At 41.4% G+C, this 18,467-nt stretch overlaps 2 long non-coding RNA genes across 2 annotated transcripts in view; one reads left to right on the forward strand and one right to left on the reverse strand.

Moving 5' to 3' along the window:
* Positions 1–18,467, forward strand: part of LOC142072203 (uncharacterized) — a 77,231-nt gene that overhangs the window by 54,393 nt on the left and 4,371 nt on the right. Inside the window, exons 3-4 of the long non-coding RNA XR_012668603.1 lie at positions 3,368–3,439; positions 7,257–7,318. This is a non-coding gene — a long non-coding RNA (uncharacterized LOC142072203). The remainder of the gene's footprint in view (positions 1–3,367; positions 3,440–7,256; positions 7,319–18,467) is intronic.
* LOC142072206 (uncharacterized) overlaps positions 1–18,467 on the reverse strand; it is a 72,028-nt gene that overhangs the window by 2,398 nt on the left and 51,163 nt on the right. The window lies entirely within an intron of this gene.

Raw genomic sequence — 18,467 nt, forward strand, 5'->3', positions numbered from 1 at the left:
CAATATTTCCTCTGGTAAGAACCAAGAGACTTGGTTTCTCCTTACATATTGCAATTATTTTTTATGCAGTAACACATTGACAAAAGGTACGGTATTGATATCTTCATCCAGTGTGTTCAGGATTCAGGCACTTCGTAAACATTAATAAATGAAGCCTTAACACATCCCTGTAAGGTAGATAAAATAGCCATTTTACTGATGGGTAAACTGAGACATAGTCCAGATGAGCTGGGTATAGACTCCAACCAGGCATCTTGACCACTATCTCCCAACTTAACTAATAGACAATGCTTCCTCTCCTTTCTCCTGTCCTTCTGCCTCCATAAATTGCTCCAGGATTTGGCAGGATGAATATTTAAGGTTTGTTCAGTGATCTAAATTGGCTTGTCCATTCCTTTCATGGCTTTAACTCATGGATCGAAGCAGCCGGACTATGGAATTCTGATGCAGAGAGACTTGGCCTCAGGGATACACACATCTTGGCACAAAATTAAGTCTAGTACTAGAGGTCTCTTGTTTACCACCAGGTCTGACTGGTGAGATTGTTATTTACTGTATCTTCTAACTCAGTTTTACTTTGATGTACGTTGAAAGCTTATTTATCTACTTTATAGATGCTCTCTCTCTCTGGTATTATGATATCTGGCAGGATAACTAATAGACTTCAGTGTTTGGAATCATTCTCAATATATTACCTACAAGAAAGCCCTGGGGGCGGGGGGCTAGCAAAATACACTGATTTTAGTTATAACTTGGAGAAATTGTATCCAATTCTACAAAACACATATATCTGTAGGAATCTCATTTTTGATTCATATTGTAGTGGCTTTTAAACTGATTATATAACAGAAAAAATATAATACATGAGTATGATATGTATAAAAATCCAATGTCCTGAGCATACAGCAAGCAAATGAAAATGGCATGAAATAGCTAAAAAGAAAAAAATGGGGGGAGAGTGATAGGGCTACAAAATGCTTCAAAGTTTTAAAATCTATCAAATAACTTTCACACTTACATATGCACATAACATGCTCTGTGTAATTTTAGTTTGGTCATCAGAGGTGTCCATAGTTATTTAGCTATATGATCTTTGTGGACAGCAACAATTTCATATTTAATACTCAAATCTTAAATGAAGCCTTGCTGTAAATTTTACTTATGAGGTATATTTGCAGTTATTTAAAGGAAAACTACAGTGATTTTTTTACAATTGCCTTTGATGGTTTCAGAAAAATCTGTGTAACTTAAGGAAATGAAAAGCAATATTTTTAAAATACCTGAATTTTTAAAAAATTCTTTGATATTAATTAGGCAGCTGTGAGATCCCCGAGGATTCTCATTTTAATGATTAGGCAAATTTGCTTTTAGAATTATGACACATATCAAAATGTCTCATTCGTAGTATATGAAGGATTCATGTATCATGTGCTGGGTAATAACACAAGAGAACTGCATGCTGGTAAAACTAAACTAGCTCTTTTATTAAGAGAATATTTACAAAGATGCTGCAGCTAGGGCTAGCATTCCAGCCATATACATAATGACTAACTTCCGGGTGCCTCTTCCAAACTCTTACCTTCTGCAGCCTATGCTCTTCATTCTAAGTTCCCTGCAGGTTGCTATAGGGATGATCAGAGTTTCATCCAAAGACACACGAAGCTGCAGCCAAAAATGGAGGGAATGTTTTGGATACCTGTAGAGAGTTGGATCTGGCAAATATGGTGCTACATGAATGTACAAATGAAATGAAATTAAATCAAATAAAATAATTAAATAGAAAAAAATGCAGAACATAAATAAAAAGAGCTATGGACTTTTCCTGATGCTCCATTTCCAACTTCCTATTAAAAAGACAAGGAGGGTGAGGTTATTAATATCTTTTATTGGACTGACTTCTGTTGGTGAAAAGGACACGTTTTTGAGCTACACAGAGCTCTTCTTCAGACCTGAAGACCTCAAAAGCTTGTCTCTTTCACCAACAGAAGTTGGTTCCATAAAAGATATTACTTCACCCACCTTTTCTCTCCAACTTCCTCTGTCTGGCTGGAGCTCAGTCTTCTTAATATGTGTCATCAGCTAACAAACTGCTACTTATTGTTTCCTTATGACTCCACAAAGAGTCCCATGTATTTCACTGGAACTAATCATATTGAGATTCATATTAAGATGCTACCCACTTTGATAGCATCTTACTCTGCAAGTAGTCCCATTGATTTCTGTGCAGAGTAAACTCCTGCTTAGTTGGCAAACAGCTTGTTTGGTGTGTGGTTTCTCTGGTCAGTGAGTGCACTGAGTAATTTTGCCTGAGGGGGAATAAAGTTTTGGATTGAAGATTTTGTATAATATGTAATTGGAGATGGGCCAATACTGAAATCTCTAATCCAACCCCCTTTGATTTGTGTGTGTGTGGTGGGGGTGGGAGGGAGGGAGAATTCAGATCCAAATCCCCAGATTCAACCGGCACCGGCAGCTTTACTTTCTGAATGGATCCAAAAAGGGCCTTTTTCCTGGATCGGGTTTTGATGCAGCCAGAAATCTCACAAAATGGGTAGCTCATAGAAAGAGGCTGATGATGTTGAACCTGAATCCAAACCCTAACCTTGAGTCAATCTTGAATGTGAACCCTAGTCTACACTAACAGAGGCAGTTAGGTGTTTGGATCTAAGTGGGATGTAACACTTTATTGTGGAGGTGGAGTATAGGATATCCGTGTCTCAAGAGGGTTTTTTTGATAATGTGCCATTTAGTTCAATCTGGTAGATTTTGAAAAGTAAAATGTTGCTATTTATTACACCTACAGTAAACAGTGTTAATCTCTGTATGTACTATTGCCAAAATCTAGACACGAAACTGGAGGAAAAAAATCTCTCCAGTCCCCGTGTACTAAAGAGGATTGCCACATGGATTTAAAATGGGAGAAATATGCTTGTGAAGGGAGCCAGGAAAGGCTAAAGGACACCTTGACTCCTCTTGTCCTAAAGCCAGTCACTGCACTGTACTGCAGGAGCACTGTCACAAAAAAAAAAAAGAAAGAAAAAAAAATCTGGTTGTTCTAGTCCACGGACTACTCAGAGGAAGACAGGTGGATTCTGCAATGGCTAACAAGTGACTGGCACAGTACTGCTGCCTCCTGGCATGTTTTGCAACTGACCAAGTCATTTTGATTCTTAGTGAAAGTTATTCCCATGAAAGCAACCAAAACTGCTAGTCTGATTCTTTTTTTAATGAAAGTTTCCGTGGTCTAATGGGGACATTAATATAAAAGACAGTTAGAGCCAGGGATCAAATTAATTCCAGGCAGGGTTGGTTTAACATGCCAGGGCTGTGATGGAGGTAAAGATAATTTTCTTTTCTGTCATAGCAGTATCAATCAGCAGAACCGTTCCAGGTAGGAGATTGCCTAGTAAATCCAGCCTGCCTCACCTCAGAAATAGAGGTGAGTGTTTCTTGTTTTTAAATATTTTCCAATTTGGGATAAAAGTTGTTCAGCCCTGAATAACTGAACTGCTTCTGTGGTAGAAGATTCAGGGGTGAGAGTCAGGGCAGATGCAGTGTTAAATCTCAGATGGTTTTTGCTCACTAAAATTCAGACTTCCTTGAGATGAATGGGGTACGGTGGTGAATTCTCATCTTTATTACTAGTATCTGGCTGGAGCTTTAGATTGACTTACGTTACGATGGCTGCACCATTACAATGAAGCGTAGAGATTTAGGGCCAAAGAGAGGCATCCCCAAAACAGTGTCCGCTTCTAGAAATTTTTGCCAAATTTTATTTTAAAATGAAACTTTAGAATTTATAGACTATTCAGAATACAGAAGAAATAGTTGAGAGTCCCTATCTCATGATCCTTAATTTGTACTCATGCACACTTATTTCCTGTTCCTAATGTTAAGGTAAAATAACTCTCCTGAGGATTTGCTTTGCATATCAGTGTGACAGTTTTTTCTCCCTCATGCAGAGCCTAGTTCTGGAAAGAATGAAGCCTGTGAGTTTTCCATTGCCTGCAATGTGTGTTAGGGCCCAGTGTCAGGATCCTGGGCGAATGTAGGCGGGACTAGTGGCAGGAACAAACACCAAGGTTTGAAGTCGGTATCAAGGTCAATGATCAGGCTGAAGGGCAGACCTGGACAGGTAGGGGATCAGGCTAAGGGTCAATACTAGGTATTAGGGTCCATGTGGATATTCCGGGGTTCAAGTGGGAGTCAAGGCTCAAGTCAGAGCTGAGGTCAATACCAGGAGTTCAGGAACAGAAAATGCAGGGTGGTCATGGCAGCTAGCGAGTGATCCGTGCTGTTGCATGGACACTTCCTGAAACACCCCTTGGGTTTATATAGGGCAGGGAATTAACCAGGCACCATAAGGCTGCAGTTTGTTGAACCCCTTGAGATGGGACTTCCTGTGGTCTGTGCCCGCAGCAGATTGTGGGTAGGGGAGTATGAGTTGGTTACAACTGCTGCTGGGTAGCAGTGTGGAGGTGTTAGCTGCCTGTCAATTCTGCAGGCCTGAGTTTGAGACCCACCCGGCTTTACAGACAGATCCTCAAAGGTAATTAGGCACCTAGTTCTCCATAAAATCTATGAGACCCAGTCCTGCATGAAGCAAAGTACAGCGCCTTCAACTGTCATTGGCTGGCGGAAGGCACTGCCCACCTTGCAAGATTTATCTGCATTTTAATTTGGATGCAATATTTGCCTCCTGTTCTGAACTGTTGTGTAGGGTTTAACAGAGCCTGGTAAGAATTGCCACTTTCCATCCCAGGGACACCTTATTTTTCACAATGGATGAATTGAGTCCTGTATATGTCAAGTTGGTGATGTGCCTTGGGATCCTGTTGGATGAAAGGCACTATACTTTATCAATGTAAGTTATTGCTGTTGGGTTACAGTTTCCAACGGGTGTCTGAATTCAGTAATTTTCATACACCAAAGGGTCACTTGGGTGCCTACCTGGCCATATACATCATGGTATAGAAGAGGCATAAAGTCAGAAATGAGCGACTCAGTGGGAAACTGAATGAAAACACAGGTCAGGAAAGTAGCTTGGGTGGAGTGTAGAGAAAGCAAAGCTGTGCACTATGTGTATGCTGATGTTGAGCTTGGTACTGTACAAGACACAACTAAAGACATAGGATGAAATCCTGGCCCTGCTGAGGTGAATGACAAAGCTCCCATTGACTTCAGTAAGGCCAGGATTTCACCTTGCAGGACACACTTTTATTTTTAATTGGGATAGTGGCGACAAAGGCTAGCATTTTCAGAAGTGGCCCTTCGAGAAAGATTTCAGTGCAAGGAGGGAGGGAGCCTGGCACACTGGGATTGGCAGGTTCTACTGGGAACAGGGGATGGCTTGGAAGAAGGCACAAGCACAGGAGTGGGAGAGGTGAACAGTCAGAATGATGAGTCTGGGGATCATTGAGTGTTTACTAAAGATACAGAAAACAGTCCTGGAGGAAATCACGCAAGAGACTTTTCTGTCCCACTTATGTAACATTTAGGAAAACAGACATTGGCCTTATTGTGTAGGAGACACACCTTGCAATAGACAGTTCTTGTGAATGTGCTGACATCGACTGACTCGGGAGTTTTTTAGGGCTTCACAGCTTCAGGGTGAGATGAAATTATCCTTTCACTGAACTACCATGGTATCCCATCATGAAAAAATCACTGTGTTCAGGGATGAATAAATCCAGCATAATTATTTTGTAAAGATACAAGACTACTTGCAGCTTGTTAATGCTGAAAACAGAGCATCTCCTGATATTCGTGCATTACGTAGGCAATGGATTTTGTACTGAAAGCGCAGACTTCAGACTGTTCATTTATCCTTTTGGTTTCTCTCAGTAATATTTTTACTACTGCTCCAGCCCACTTCCATCACACAGACAGGTGATGCAAGATAGGTGGAACAGATAGAAGCAAATCATTATAACTTATCTTACAAGTATTTATGATAAATAAATAATAAATGCTACTCAGTTTTTCACTTCTGTCATTAGCTGAGTTTTGTTAACAAGGCTGAGAACGTTCATAATTACTATGTTGTACATTACAGATGAAGTAACAAGGCAGTGTGTAATCATTACGCATCAATATTATATGAATTCATTCAACTTTGCTAGATAAACAAATTAAATATGAATGGAGTGTTTGATTCTGGACCCTCTGTTCGCTTTTAAAAACCTAAGGGCTGTCCCATAGTATGGGATCAATGTCAGACAGAGGAACCATGTGGGGAATGACATGCAGTGATTTATGGATGGTTGAACAAATAGTATATAGTGGCTTAATTTTTCTGCAATGTCCCCAATTTGCACAATTTTCTACCAGCATTTCTTCCTGATAACAGCTTATCATATTATTAGACATTTCACTATGTGCACAACTCCCAGTGATTTCACAACTGGGCCCTTTTGTTCAGCTTGATGGGAAATGTGATTTTTTTTTTCCCCAACAAAAGAACCATAAAACTTTTGACTTACTATGAATATTTATCTGCAATTTCAGTTGCATGCAATATTCTATTTCACTTCCTGTCTTAAACTGTAGGATAGCATTGCAGGGTGCTGCAAAAATTGCATCCAAGGGGAACATAAAATGGTGAAGTGATATAAAGTTAGTAAACATTCTGCAATCTTACAGAATGCAAAGGTCTGTTCTTAATAAATATAAAATAATTATTGGGTCAGACTTTGAGTTGTGTGTACCTAATACTTGCATACATATTTCATGATTGTGTACATGAATCATGTATCTTGCTTGCATGTGCACAGGAGCACAGGGACTGTGTCTGTGTCTGGCCCTTGTGCCCTACACCACCCCATATTAGCCATGCTGGTCAGTCACAATCTGGCCCAAATTGTAGCTAGGCTTTCAGAAGTAAAAGGTTTAAAGTCTCTATTGGTTGGAATGAATTATTTTCTCCTCTTTTCTTTGTTTTGGGAGGACTGTGAGGAAGACTGATGTTCAAGGATTGCTTGAGTTCTGACGACAAAAGGATGTGTTATTGCAGCACCACTGGTAATCCAAAAATTGCCTAGGGGACGATGGCTATTTATTGACCAGCCAGTGGGAAGGGAACTGAAATACAAACTCTTTAAGTTTCTGAAAATGAGTCTCTGAACATGGCAAGCATGGAACCATTGTTATGCTTAACAGTGATTTGACTGATACTATGGATTGCATTCTTTATGCTGAGGTAACTTGGTTTTTAGAAAATCAATTTTAGATGACCACTTTTAACTATGTACTTACAGAGTCACCTTCACTGAAGACCTGAGCACCAGTAACAAATTTATCCTCACATCCCCCATGTAAGGTAGGGAAATATTGCCATCACCATTCTACATATAAGGAACTGAGGCACGAAGAGATTCAGCCAACATGCTCAAAGTTACCCAGGGAGTCTGTGGTAGAGCTAGGAACAGATCTCTGGAGTCCCCATCCGGTGCCTCAACCACAAGACTATCCTTCCTCTCTGCTTAGTTTACTTCCGGTATGGACCTTTGAAGCTCCATATATTTTGGGATTACAATAGCTTCATTAGTTGCCAACTGCATGAGAAAATTATTGGTATCCATGAAGCTACAGGCTTATGCTTCATCACTTCCAGGTACTTAAAGCAGTCTAGAGGAAGGGGTCTTTTCAAAGCATGTTCCTAAAGTATATATGTGCTTGTGTATCAAGTAGCCTTGTTAATGTTTCCTTTTGAAAGGCCTTGCTCTGCAGAGGGACATTGGGATTTAGTGGCAAGGGGCCAGATTTGAAAAGAATTTAGGCACCTAAAGATACAGGTGGGTTCTTCTGAAAAACCCACTAGGTGCTGCCTCTTTAGGCACCTCCTAAATACCTTTGAAAATCTGGCTGTTGCACTCTTTCTATCTTGGCAATTGTGGATAAACTGCTCACCATTGCGCTTGCACTGATGTATCTCCCCAGTGCTATCAGCCGTAGGAGCTCTGGTGTACAGTGCCCAGAGCCATTCCCCGCACCGTGTTGTCTAATGTTGTCTGGGATGAATGTATCGAGTTTCTAGTGTGAATACAAAATTCACTTTATAAGTGCAACTCTGCAATGTTTGTTTAGAATTCTCTGTGTCAGCAAACACTTCCCGCCAGCAAACTCCTTCACTAGAATAATTATGGGAAGGATAGGCAAAAAGGATGTGAACATGGGTGACCGACTGACATCCATTCAAAAATCAAAATTAATATTTAAGAATGCTTTTCTACGGTATTCACCCATGCAACAGGATCATCAAATTAATTTGTGGGACAGACTCTCTGAAAAGCTTTGCCAGTCAGGTGTAGCCTCCTTTATCTCTGCGGGGATAGGAGGGGAATTTTAAGATGCATGTCTTATTATAAGAAATGTGTACATATGTTTCGCAAGCTGCCTAGGCAAACCATAATGAGATGGCACAAACTTTTAGGCTCTGATCCAGAGTTCATTGAAATCAATGGGAGACTTTCCATGAACTTCAATGGACCTTGGATCAGAACCCAAATGCTTAAATATGAATGTACTTGAACTGGAGACAAGCTGCTATGTCTTTTCCTACAATGATCCACATTCCAGTGAGATCATATATATCAATTAGTATTGCAAAAAGACCCTAAAGTATTTCTAGTTTCTGACCAGCCACCTCCTTCCTACCGCAGACCTTGCTGAATAGCCCCTGGTACATCATATGTGGAAGACATTATTACAGATTCTTTTGCTGGTTTTTACACTTTTACAATGGTTTTCCAATCATTGGCTAGGCCCTCCACATTTATTAGATCATTAAGATATAGTCCCTGTCACCTTGATCAATCAGTTCATCAGCCGTCACAGAGAGAGCGCTGTTCACAACACGTCATTCTAGCCAGTCCTTGGGCCACTCACTGGCAGGCTGTCAGGGGTACCAGACCCCGGATCAGCAGAGTGCACTGCAGCTGAGCAATCCGCCAGCCTCAGCCTCCCAAGTAGCTGGGATTACAGGCGCATGCCACCGCGCCCAGTGTCTATATTCCCTGTAGCTGATGATAAATCCCTTGTGCTGTTCAGTTTTTTGAAACAATGCTTGATTGTCTTCTGTTGTTAAATATTTTCAATCTGCCCATTTTGAATGCTGAAGGCAAATAAGGATAATTATATAGAGTTATATATCTTGTTCGCCCTCTTCTTTTCTGCGGTCTTTCCAGAGGACATTGCAACTGCATCTTTTCCTTTGAATTTTGATTTGTTTCAGTTTTTCTTGAATGTTTTATTGTATAACATTGACTCTATTTGTCGGAGTGCTTTCAGAGACGTTTTACGAAATATCTGTAAAGTATTTTAAAACTTGCTAGACCTGATCCCAGGTTGTAATTAGCCCTAGCTTCTACATTTGTGAATGAACGGCTGTGCTGTCTTTTCTAGCACACAGTTCCTTATATGTTATAATTCCAACTCGGCTTTACAATTAAATGTGTAAACCTCTGTATGTTTCAGTTAAAATAACCATAATACAATACTTGGATTGCTACACTACCTTACATTTGATCTCAGGCCATACCACAGGTATGCAAATAATAAACATTATTTATACAGCCTGGTTACATCAAACAAGTTGGGCTCCTATTGTGAAAGACACTGTACAGACACATAGTAATAGACAGCCCCGGCCGTGAAAAGCTTATAGAAAAAATGTTGGAGGGAACACAGGCAGAGAGACTTTAACCAAAGCTCTCTGCCTATATCACAGAGCAGAGCCAGAAATAGAAGTGAAGTCTCCCAAGTGCTAGATCAATGCCTTTTTGCTGGACCACACTACCACATCTAATATTGCTTAACCTATGCTAGATCCCTGTAAAGAAGGGAAGTGTTATTTTCATTTTACATATGTGGAAACAGAGGTACCAAAAGGCTCAATACCTTTCCTAAAGTCACACAGGAAATCTGTGACAGAGCTGGGAACAGAATCCAAATCCTGTGTTCTAACCATTTCATCACAAGAGGCTCTCTATGATTTTTATTTTTTAATGTTTCTAGTCAACCCAAAAATACCACAAGAATAGATTTTTTGCATAATAGTTTGCAAACCATCCATGCATATGGTTCGGGTCCATATTAAAATCTAAAGTGAGCCACAAATATGTTTGTTTACCTACTTAATTTTAAATCTTTAGCTCCTTGAAGGGTCTGTTTCCAGACAAACAACAATGGGGAAATGAGGAATATAAGCCCTGTAAGAAAGTAGGGGAAGGTAGGGAGAGAGCTTAAAGATAACTCGCATTTTGACAGAATTCTTGTAGGTAAATTGTATGGTTTTCCCTTATGAGAATTCCTTCATTTATATTTATAAACAGATCACAAAACACACATAGGCCAATTTACAAGCAATAACATTTATATTCATATCTGAAAAGGGACATCTTCTAAAATAACAAAATGGGCAATTGTGCATCAGTTTCTCTTCACACTAGTTGGATATAAACAGGTGTACTGAGTTGAATTGCACCTGAATATGTACTTTACCAAGGGCCCGATTCTGCAAGTTGCTGCGGAGCCCCCAGAGCTGGCAGGCCACATGGAGGGAGCATCCCATAGCCCCTTAAAAGAGGTAGCAGTAGACATGCTCCCCCTGCATGCAGAGAGGTTCCAAGAGGCGCTCTCCTAGAGTTGCTGCCAGTGCAGCTCTGTACTTCCCTCAGTGCAAAGCTCTGGCTCTAACGGACAAATGAGCCATTGGGCCCCAGTCTTGCCATCAGCTCCATGTCCGTACAAGCATCCACCTGCGTGGATACCAACTGAAGGCAGTGGGTACCCACATTGTCACAGAGGGCCACACACATGGTTCAGTTTGCAGGATCCAGCCTTAACTTGTACTTAGAAACTGAAAAAGACACCTTTACATGCAATGGGGCATGTAAAAAAACATCTGAAAATGTCCCTTTATTTTATTTAGTTTTAAAATTAAAGTTAGTGCTTGAGAAAGACAGAGCACACTGAGGACTAAACAGGGAACAGCCTGGGCACTGGCAATGTAAGCTTCCCCTGACAAAATGTCCTGATCCTCGCCTGGAGGGATCACCTCTGGGGCTAAGAGGGTATTTCAGTCTCCATGACTATTCATTCATTAGTCTCTCTACTGACACTGTCAGATAAGGATGGCAGTTAGGGCCAACCTGCACCATCTGTCTACTAAGAACAAGACTGTGATGATTGTTCCATTTCACATAAGTCAAGGAACTTATTACAAGTTAACTTTTACAGTATTATCATTCCCCCTAGATTTCACCAAAGTATTGTACTATATAGGCATGATGAGCACAATGTGGTAGTTGAATGCCATCGGTGTAGATCAGTATTCTGGTCTTAGCTGCTTATGTTGCTTCATCCCAGTTGTCATTTTTACCGTGCAAAAGGGGCATAAGTTATTTGGCTTACAGTAGGGTCTGGCACTGGGCCTGTGATGCTCTCACTCTATCATGCCAGCTGGACGGAGGAAGACTGGCATATTACTCAGTTGTAAGCCTATAACTCTCTCTTGTTGGCTTTGCATTAGACTGAAGGAGAGAGAAAAAAGCTTCTTGCTTGAGAGTTGGCTGCTAATATTTGTATCATGGTAGTGCCTTGGCACGTTGTGAGATGCACAGAAACAGTTCTCCCCTGCTGCAGAGTCAGTAGAGCAGGTAGTCTCTGGTGGTTATAATAATGGAGAAAGAAGAAGAGTACAGCATTATGCTGCTCACTGAGATGCTGCTGACACTGTGCATAAAGCAACACAATCCCAAAAAAGCACAAACAGTAAAAATTCAAGGAGTACTTGTGGCACCTTAGTCTCTAAGGTGCCACAAGTACTCCTTTTCTTTTTGCGAATACAGACTAACACGGCTGTTACTCTGAAACCAGTAAAAATTCACCGAGGAGTAGTTTCTGTTTACATCCCTAAAATGTCTGGAAGTACACGCATGGGGATTGTCACATGCAGGGAGCATTAAGTCCACTGTTTTGTGTAAGGTTTCAGAGGAACAGCCGTGTTAGTCTGTATTCGCAAAAAGAAAAGGAGTAGTTGTGGCACCTTAGAGACTAACCAATTTATTTGAGCATGAGCTTTCGTGAGCTACAGTGAGCTGTAGCTCACGAAAGCTCATGCTCAAATAAATTGGTTAGTCTCTAAGGTGCCACAAGTACTCCTTTTCTTTTTGTTTTGTGTAACTATCAGCATGATGAGAGCTTAGAGAGAATGGAAATCACCGCCACTGTTCTGGATTGTAGTGTGAATGTTGTTTTTCATTAGGGGAATTTGAAGAATGGCTGCCCCACCCCCGTAATTATCCAAAGCATTATTCAACTTGACAAAAGGACCTTTAATCTCCATGGGCTTTTCTATGTATTTGACACAGAGCTACTAGGATGCAATGCAGGTTAGCAGCTGTTCTCTATCAGACTGCCTCTGATTACTAACCAGAATAATATGAGATATAAAGAGAGTCCCATTCCACTCCCTCCCATCCTGTTCCTCCAGAAAATGCTTGCCTCTTAGGTAAAGGAAGCAAGTTATCATTTAAGAAATTAAAATAAAGCAGTGTCACGCTATGGTTATTGGCAGTAAACAAAAATAATTGTGTTTTTCCTGTGCTAATCAGAGATAGGAAAGATCTACAGCATTAGGCCATCTTGTCCTTTATCCTGAAAATGCAAGAGAGTTGCCTACTACCACTTCCCTTGGATAAATACAGAATTCAAACTCACTGCCTTTGAAATATCAGGGAGACCTCACACTCTGACTATACCTATAGGGCTTTGCTGGTGTGAAACTGGCCACAGGGCTCTCCTACTGAAGAGTGGAGGTTGACAGATGGGATGTAGAAATGTCAGATTAATACAGAAAAGACGTAAGCCCAAATTTCACTAATTACAGGTGGCTCAGTTTGGGGTGCTCTGTATGAGAGACAGCCAAAAACAGTGGACACTTTAACTTTCACAAGGGCAAAGCAATCCTACGTTTCCCCTTAGCTCTGGTTCATTATGCCCATGTCTTGAACTGATTTCAGTGGTATGCCATGCAATAAAAGACAGATTCTCCATGCCATCAATGAGTGGATGTACATGGGCAGAGTGGGAAAGGGGCATATTGCATGCTGCGTAGGAGGTGTCTGTCTCCCCTTCAAATCTTGCCCCTTTATGCAGAACAGTAGTATGGATTAGGCTGCCAGGGAACCCTCCTCACTTGTGGCATAACAGACAGATTTTGCACCCAGAGAAAGGTCTTAAGTGCAGTGACTTTCAGCTCTGTGTACTGAAAGCATTTCTAAAGCCAGGGGACAAATATGGCTATCACTTCTTATGGAGGGTCTGGAAGCTTCCTTGGGCTTGACTCCAGCCATTCCTGTGAACCTCATGAGAATAACTGTTCTTCACAGTTAGTAATTATTTGTATGTCAAGAGCTCCTAGAGGCCCCAACTGAGATCAGAGTACACACAGAGTACAGTGAGGCAATCTCAGCTCATGAGTGTAGTCTGCCTTGTCTATTCAGATTGTCAGAGTGAGAGGGGAAGCACAGGTACAAAGAGGTGAAGTGACTTACCTAGGTCACATAGCAGCTCAATGCCAGAAGCAGGAACAGAATCCACATCTCCTGAGTCCCAGTGCAGAGCCCTATCTACTAGACATTGATGCTACATGCTATAATCTATAGTAACAGTAAAAAACACAGCTAAGCTTACTGAAATCTATAGTATTCTCGACACTGGCAGTAGTGCTTTGATTAAGGATATAATTTCCCTGTTTATGGGAGACAGCAACAGTCTCTCAGCACTTTCATGACATCTCAAGTCTGTTACATATAAAAGTACAGCTGTAGTACAGTAAGTTCTTGTTGTTTTCAACATTTCATAGCAAGCCACTGCACACAGTGTTTGCATTAATTTAGCCTTAAAAGTATTGTTCACAGGCCAATGGGCAGAGCTGTGGGAGGGGAATGAAGTGATGGCTTTTTCCTTTACAGAAACCTTGGGGCTGAGCTGTATAAACATGACAGAAGCATTTCTTGTTCGAAGATCTGACAGCCCAACTCCTGATGGCTTAAAGCACTGGGGGGTATCTGCTCTTCAGCGCATGTGACCTCGTTTCACTACTGGCTATAACGAACAAGGATGATCTGTGGCAGCTTTGTGCTAAGCCACACTTTAAAAAAAAATCTAGAGGCAAAAGTCCAGAGTGACATCAAGGCACAACCGTACAATGTGTGGATTCCCAAGAATGGCTATCTCCTTCTGCAAGTCCATGGCTGTGCCTTTCCCTCTTTGTTACTTAATTTCTATCCACTTGTCTCAAATGCAGAAAATTATCTTACATAATGACAGGTTTCAGAGTAACAGCCGTGTTAGTCTGTATTCGCAAAAAGAAAAGGAGTACTTGTGGCACCTTAGAGACTAACCAATTTATTTGAGCATAAGCTTTCGTGAGCTACAGCTCACTTCATCAGATGCATACTGTGGAAACTGCAGAAGACATTATATACACAGAGACCATGAAACAATACCTCCTCCCCCCACTCTCCTGCTGGTAATAGCTTATCTAAAGTGATCACTCTCCTTACAATGTGTATGATAATCAAGTTGGGCCATTTCCAGCACAAATCCAGGTTTTCTCACCCTTCCCCCCTCCCCAACTCACTCTCCTGCTGGTAATAGCCCATCCAAAGTGACTACTCTCTTTACAATGTGTATGATAATCAAGGTGGGCCATTTCCAGCTCAAATCCAGGTTTTCTCACCCCACCCCCCCTTTTTTCCAAAAACCACACACACAAACTCACTCTCCTGCTGGTAATAGCTTATCCAAAGTGACCACTCTCCTTACAATGTGTATGAAAATCAAGGTGGGCCATTTCCAGCACAAATCCAGGTTTTCTCACCCTCCCCCCCCCAAAACACACACACACAAACTCACTCTCCTGCTGTAATAGTTCATCCAAAGTGACCACTCTCCCTACAATGTGCATGATAATCAAGGTGGGCCATTTCCAGCACAAATCCAGGTTTTCTCACCCCCTTCCCCCCCCACCAACTCACTCTCCTGCTGGCAATAGCTCATCCAAACTGACCACTCTCCTTACAATGTGTATGATAATCAAGCTGGGCCATTTCCAGCATAAATCCAAGTTTAACCAGAATGTCGGGGGGGGAGGGGGTTAGGAAAAAACAAGGGGAAATAGGCTACCTTGCATAATGCCTTAGCCACTCCCAGTCTCTATTTAAGCCTAAATTAATAGTATCCAGTTTGCAAATGAATTCCAATTCAGCAGTTTCTTGCTGGAGTCTGGATTTGAAGTTTTTTTGTTTTAAGATAGCGACCTTCATGTCTGTAATTGCGTGGCCAGAGAGATTGAAGTGTTGTCCGACTGGTTTTTGAATGTTATAATTCTTGACATCTGATTTGTGTCCATTTATTCTTTTACGTCACATTGTAAGGAGAGTGGTCAGTTTGGATGAACTATAGCCAGCAGGAGAGTGAGTTTGTGTGTGTGGGGGGGGTGAGAAAACCTGGATTTGTGCTGGAAATGGCCCACCTTGATTATCATGCACATTGTAGGGAGAGTGGTCACTTTGGATAAGCTATTACCAGCAGGAGAGTGAGTTTGTGTGTGTGTGTTTTTTTGGAGGGGGGGGTGAGAAAACCTGGATTTGTGCTGGAAATGGCCCACCTTGATTTTCATACACATTGTAAGGAGAGTGATCACTTTAGATAAGCTATTACCAGCAGGAGAGTGGGGGGAGGGGGTATTGTTTCATGGTCTCTGTGTATATAATGTCTTCTGCAGTTTCCACAGTATGCATCCGATGAAGTGAGCTGTAGCTCACGAAAGCTCATGCTCAGATAAATTGGTTAGTCTCTAAGGTGCCACAAGTCCTCCTTTTCTTTTTGAGAAAATTATCTGTTTCAAATAATTGTCAGAAAGTTTATCAGCTGCTATCGGCAGGTGCCACTTATTGGCGTGTAAATTACCAATTGCAGATGTGGTGTTGTAAAATTACACTTGTTTCTCTACTTTTCTTTTTCACACCAAATCTCATTAACAAATTGATTGAGCTGGTTGAGAGTATAACAGAGTAAGTCAAAACCCAGCACTTTGTCCTGTTAACAGATGAACCAAAAAGGTGTTGGGGTGTCTGCTAAACTAATGAGGTGATGTGAAAGAATAGGAATAATGGGATTTGAGCAGTGAGGGGTGGTTTGTTTCTCTGTGTTGCCTAGCCTCTGACACACTTTCTGTCCTTGTAAATGAACTTGTTTTTCCTGTTTCATTCACTACACAGTTGTTTTAGGTTGGTATAGTTCCCAAGTGGTTTGTTTCCTTTTTTTAAGACAGCATATTGTACATGAATGATATTGAAGAAACGATGACTGTAATACAAGAGATAGTATGCCTGTTATTTTCTAGTACCAACCATTCTGTATCTTTTAAAAAAAAAATTGAGTTTGCAAAGGAATAAGTCAAAGGTGAAATCACCATTATTTAAAGCAGCAAGTGCTTCCAGAAGGCTTCTCTGCCTTCCAATCACGAAAGTTCAAGTGGAAATATTATTTAACTTTAATATAGATTCTTCTGAATAATTCCTACTTTTTATGTTTAAAATGATTTGCCTAATGCAAATATGCAAAATTAAACACACAGAAAGAGGTGACAAGGACTAGCTTGTGCTTCTGAACCAGTCCTGAGCACAGGATGGTGAATGAGTTCCACCAACCTCGGAATAACTCAGGAAGGAACTGTGACTATGATACGTCGACATTTGAGCTGGGAGATATGGTTCCCATTCACAGATGTACCTGCTGTCACTCTGCTTGGGCGAGGGCCTAAAAACGAAGTGAGTCTGCAGTGGCACAGGTTGTCCATTCGAGCTAACTGTCAGAGTGCAATCCCTGGGTACATCCTCAAGTGGCTAACCCGAGATGCCAGCCATATTGCCATGGACACGCTGCTATTTTTAGGTGCTAGCTTGAGCAGAGCTAAGGAGGGTACGTCTATGCAAACTGGGAATCACACCTCCCAGATTAAATGTAGCTGTATCCTTAGAGGCCCACATCTGAAGCATAATTCCTTCTCTGCTTCCCCCTTGCTTCAGGAGCACATTAAGAGGTGGGGAGGGGTTAGCATTTTTCTGAGGCTTATGCCAGCAGCAAATTATCATACCTTCCATGTCAGTTTAGCTATTCTGGCTAATGTATCTGGGAGCCATTGATCTATGCCAAAAGTGGGAGTAAGCATGTGCACAAACTCCAATTTACTGCTGTGTGCCTGGACGGTCCAAAGTCGGGTATCCCGCAGTTGTAATCATCGGGCCTACAAATTTACCCAAATCATGAGCTCAACTGGGAGAAAGTGAATAAAAGTTTACGAAATGCTCCTATCACATATAATGATAAATGCTGATTGCGGGGGGAAGGCGGGGAGAAATGCGAAAGGGAGACAGACTAAATTAGTCCAAATGAAAAGGCTTACTGATATAATTCAAGGACTGTGTTAAGGTCATATCGGATAAAGAAGAGAAGTGGCTGGAAATCAGTGACCCAAAAATGGCATGTCGGATATTATGCCTAATGTGAACAAAATAATGAGAGGACCAGCTATTCCATCCATTATTCCCTTTCTGGGGTTCTCAAAAAGAGACTTTGGGCAGCGGAAAGCTGGCTACCATGATACTGGCTGACTTAAAGAAGGGGAAGAAGCAAGCTTCTCATAGCTCCCACCCCACCCTCTCCTGGGTCCCCAGAATCCAGCATTGTGCCTTCACTGTCCTGATCCTGAGAGATGTCCGGACCAGACCAGACCAGGGCAGAGAGAGGGACCCAGATGATTCCTCCATCTCCACAGGCTCATGCTAAATACCGAATGCATCTGGGATGTGAGATTTTTGTCACCCCCCCCCCTCCCCTGTTGTGTGTCCTTTTCCAATTCCTCCCCCACTTTATTTTTTCCCTTTCCTATCCCTCTCCTTTTGCCTTCTGTCTAATAAGAATCTGGCTTAGCTGGGCAATAATGTAACTTTTGCAACATTACTGTAAGCCTGTGACCAGAAGGACAACTAGAATCAATGCCCTACACAGCCCAATGCTGGTACAAGTTTGCCATGTCTCAGAGTGGCTAATAAGACCAAGTGCCATGCCTGTGTTTCTCCAGCAGTGAGGTGGCAAGTAAAAGTCAACAGCAAAGACAGAAGCTGCATTTTAAGTGTGTGTGTGTGTGTGTGTGTATGTTTTCTAGAAAATGGGAGTGGACTTTAACAACAATAGCTCCAGCCTCTTTCAACCAACTTCTTCTCTGTTCTCCAAAAAGGGCAGTTCTCACCATCTAAGAGACTGTCAAAGTGGGGAGGGGATCCTTCTAAAGACTCTTTCCAGGTAAGAGAACAAGGAATGCTGTTAAAATAAAAGCCTTACTTAAAGCATTTGAAATATATGGTATTTAACTGTTTTTCATTCTTGTACTGTAT

The sequence above is a fragment of the Caretta caretta genome, chromosome 5 (genome assembly GCF_965140235.1).
Source record: "Caretta caretta isolate rCarCar2 chromosome 5, rCarCar1.hap1, whole genome shotgun sequence".
NCBI classification, from domain to species: Eukaryota; Metazoa; Chordata; order Testudines; family Cheloniidae; genus Caretta; species Caretta caretta.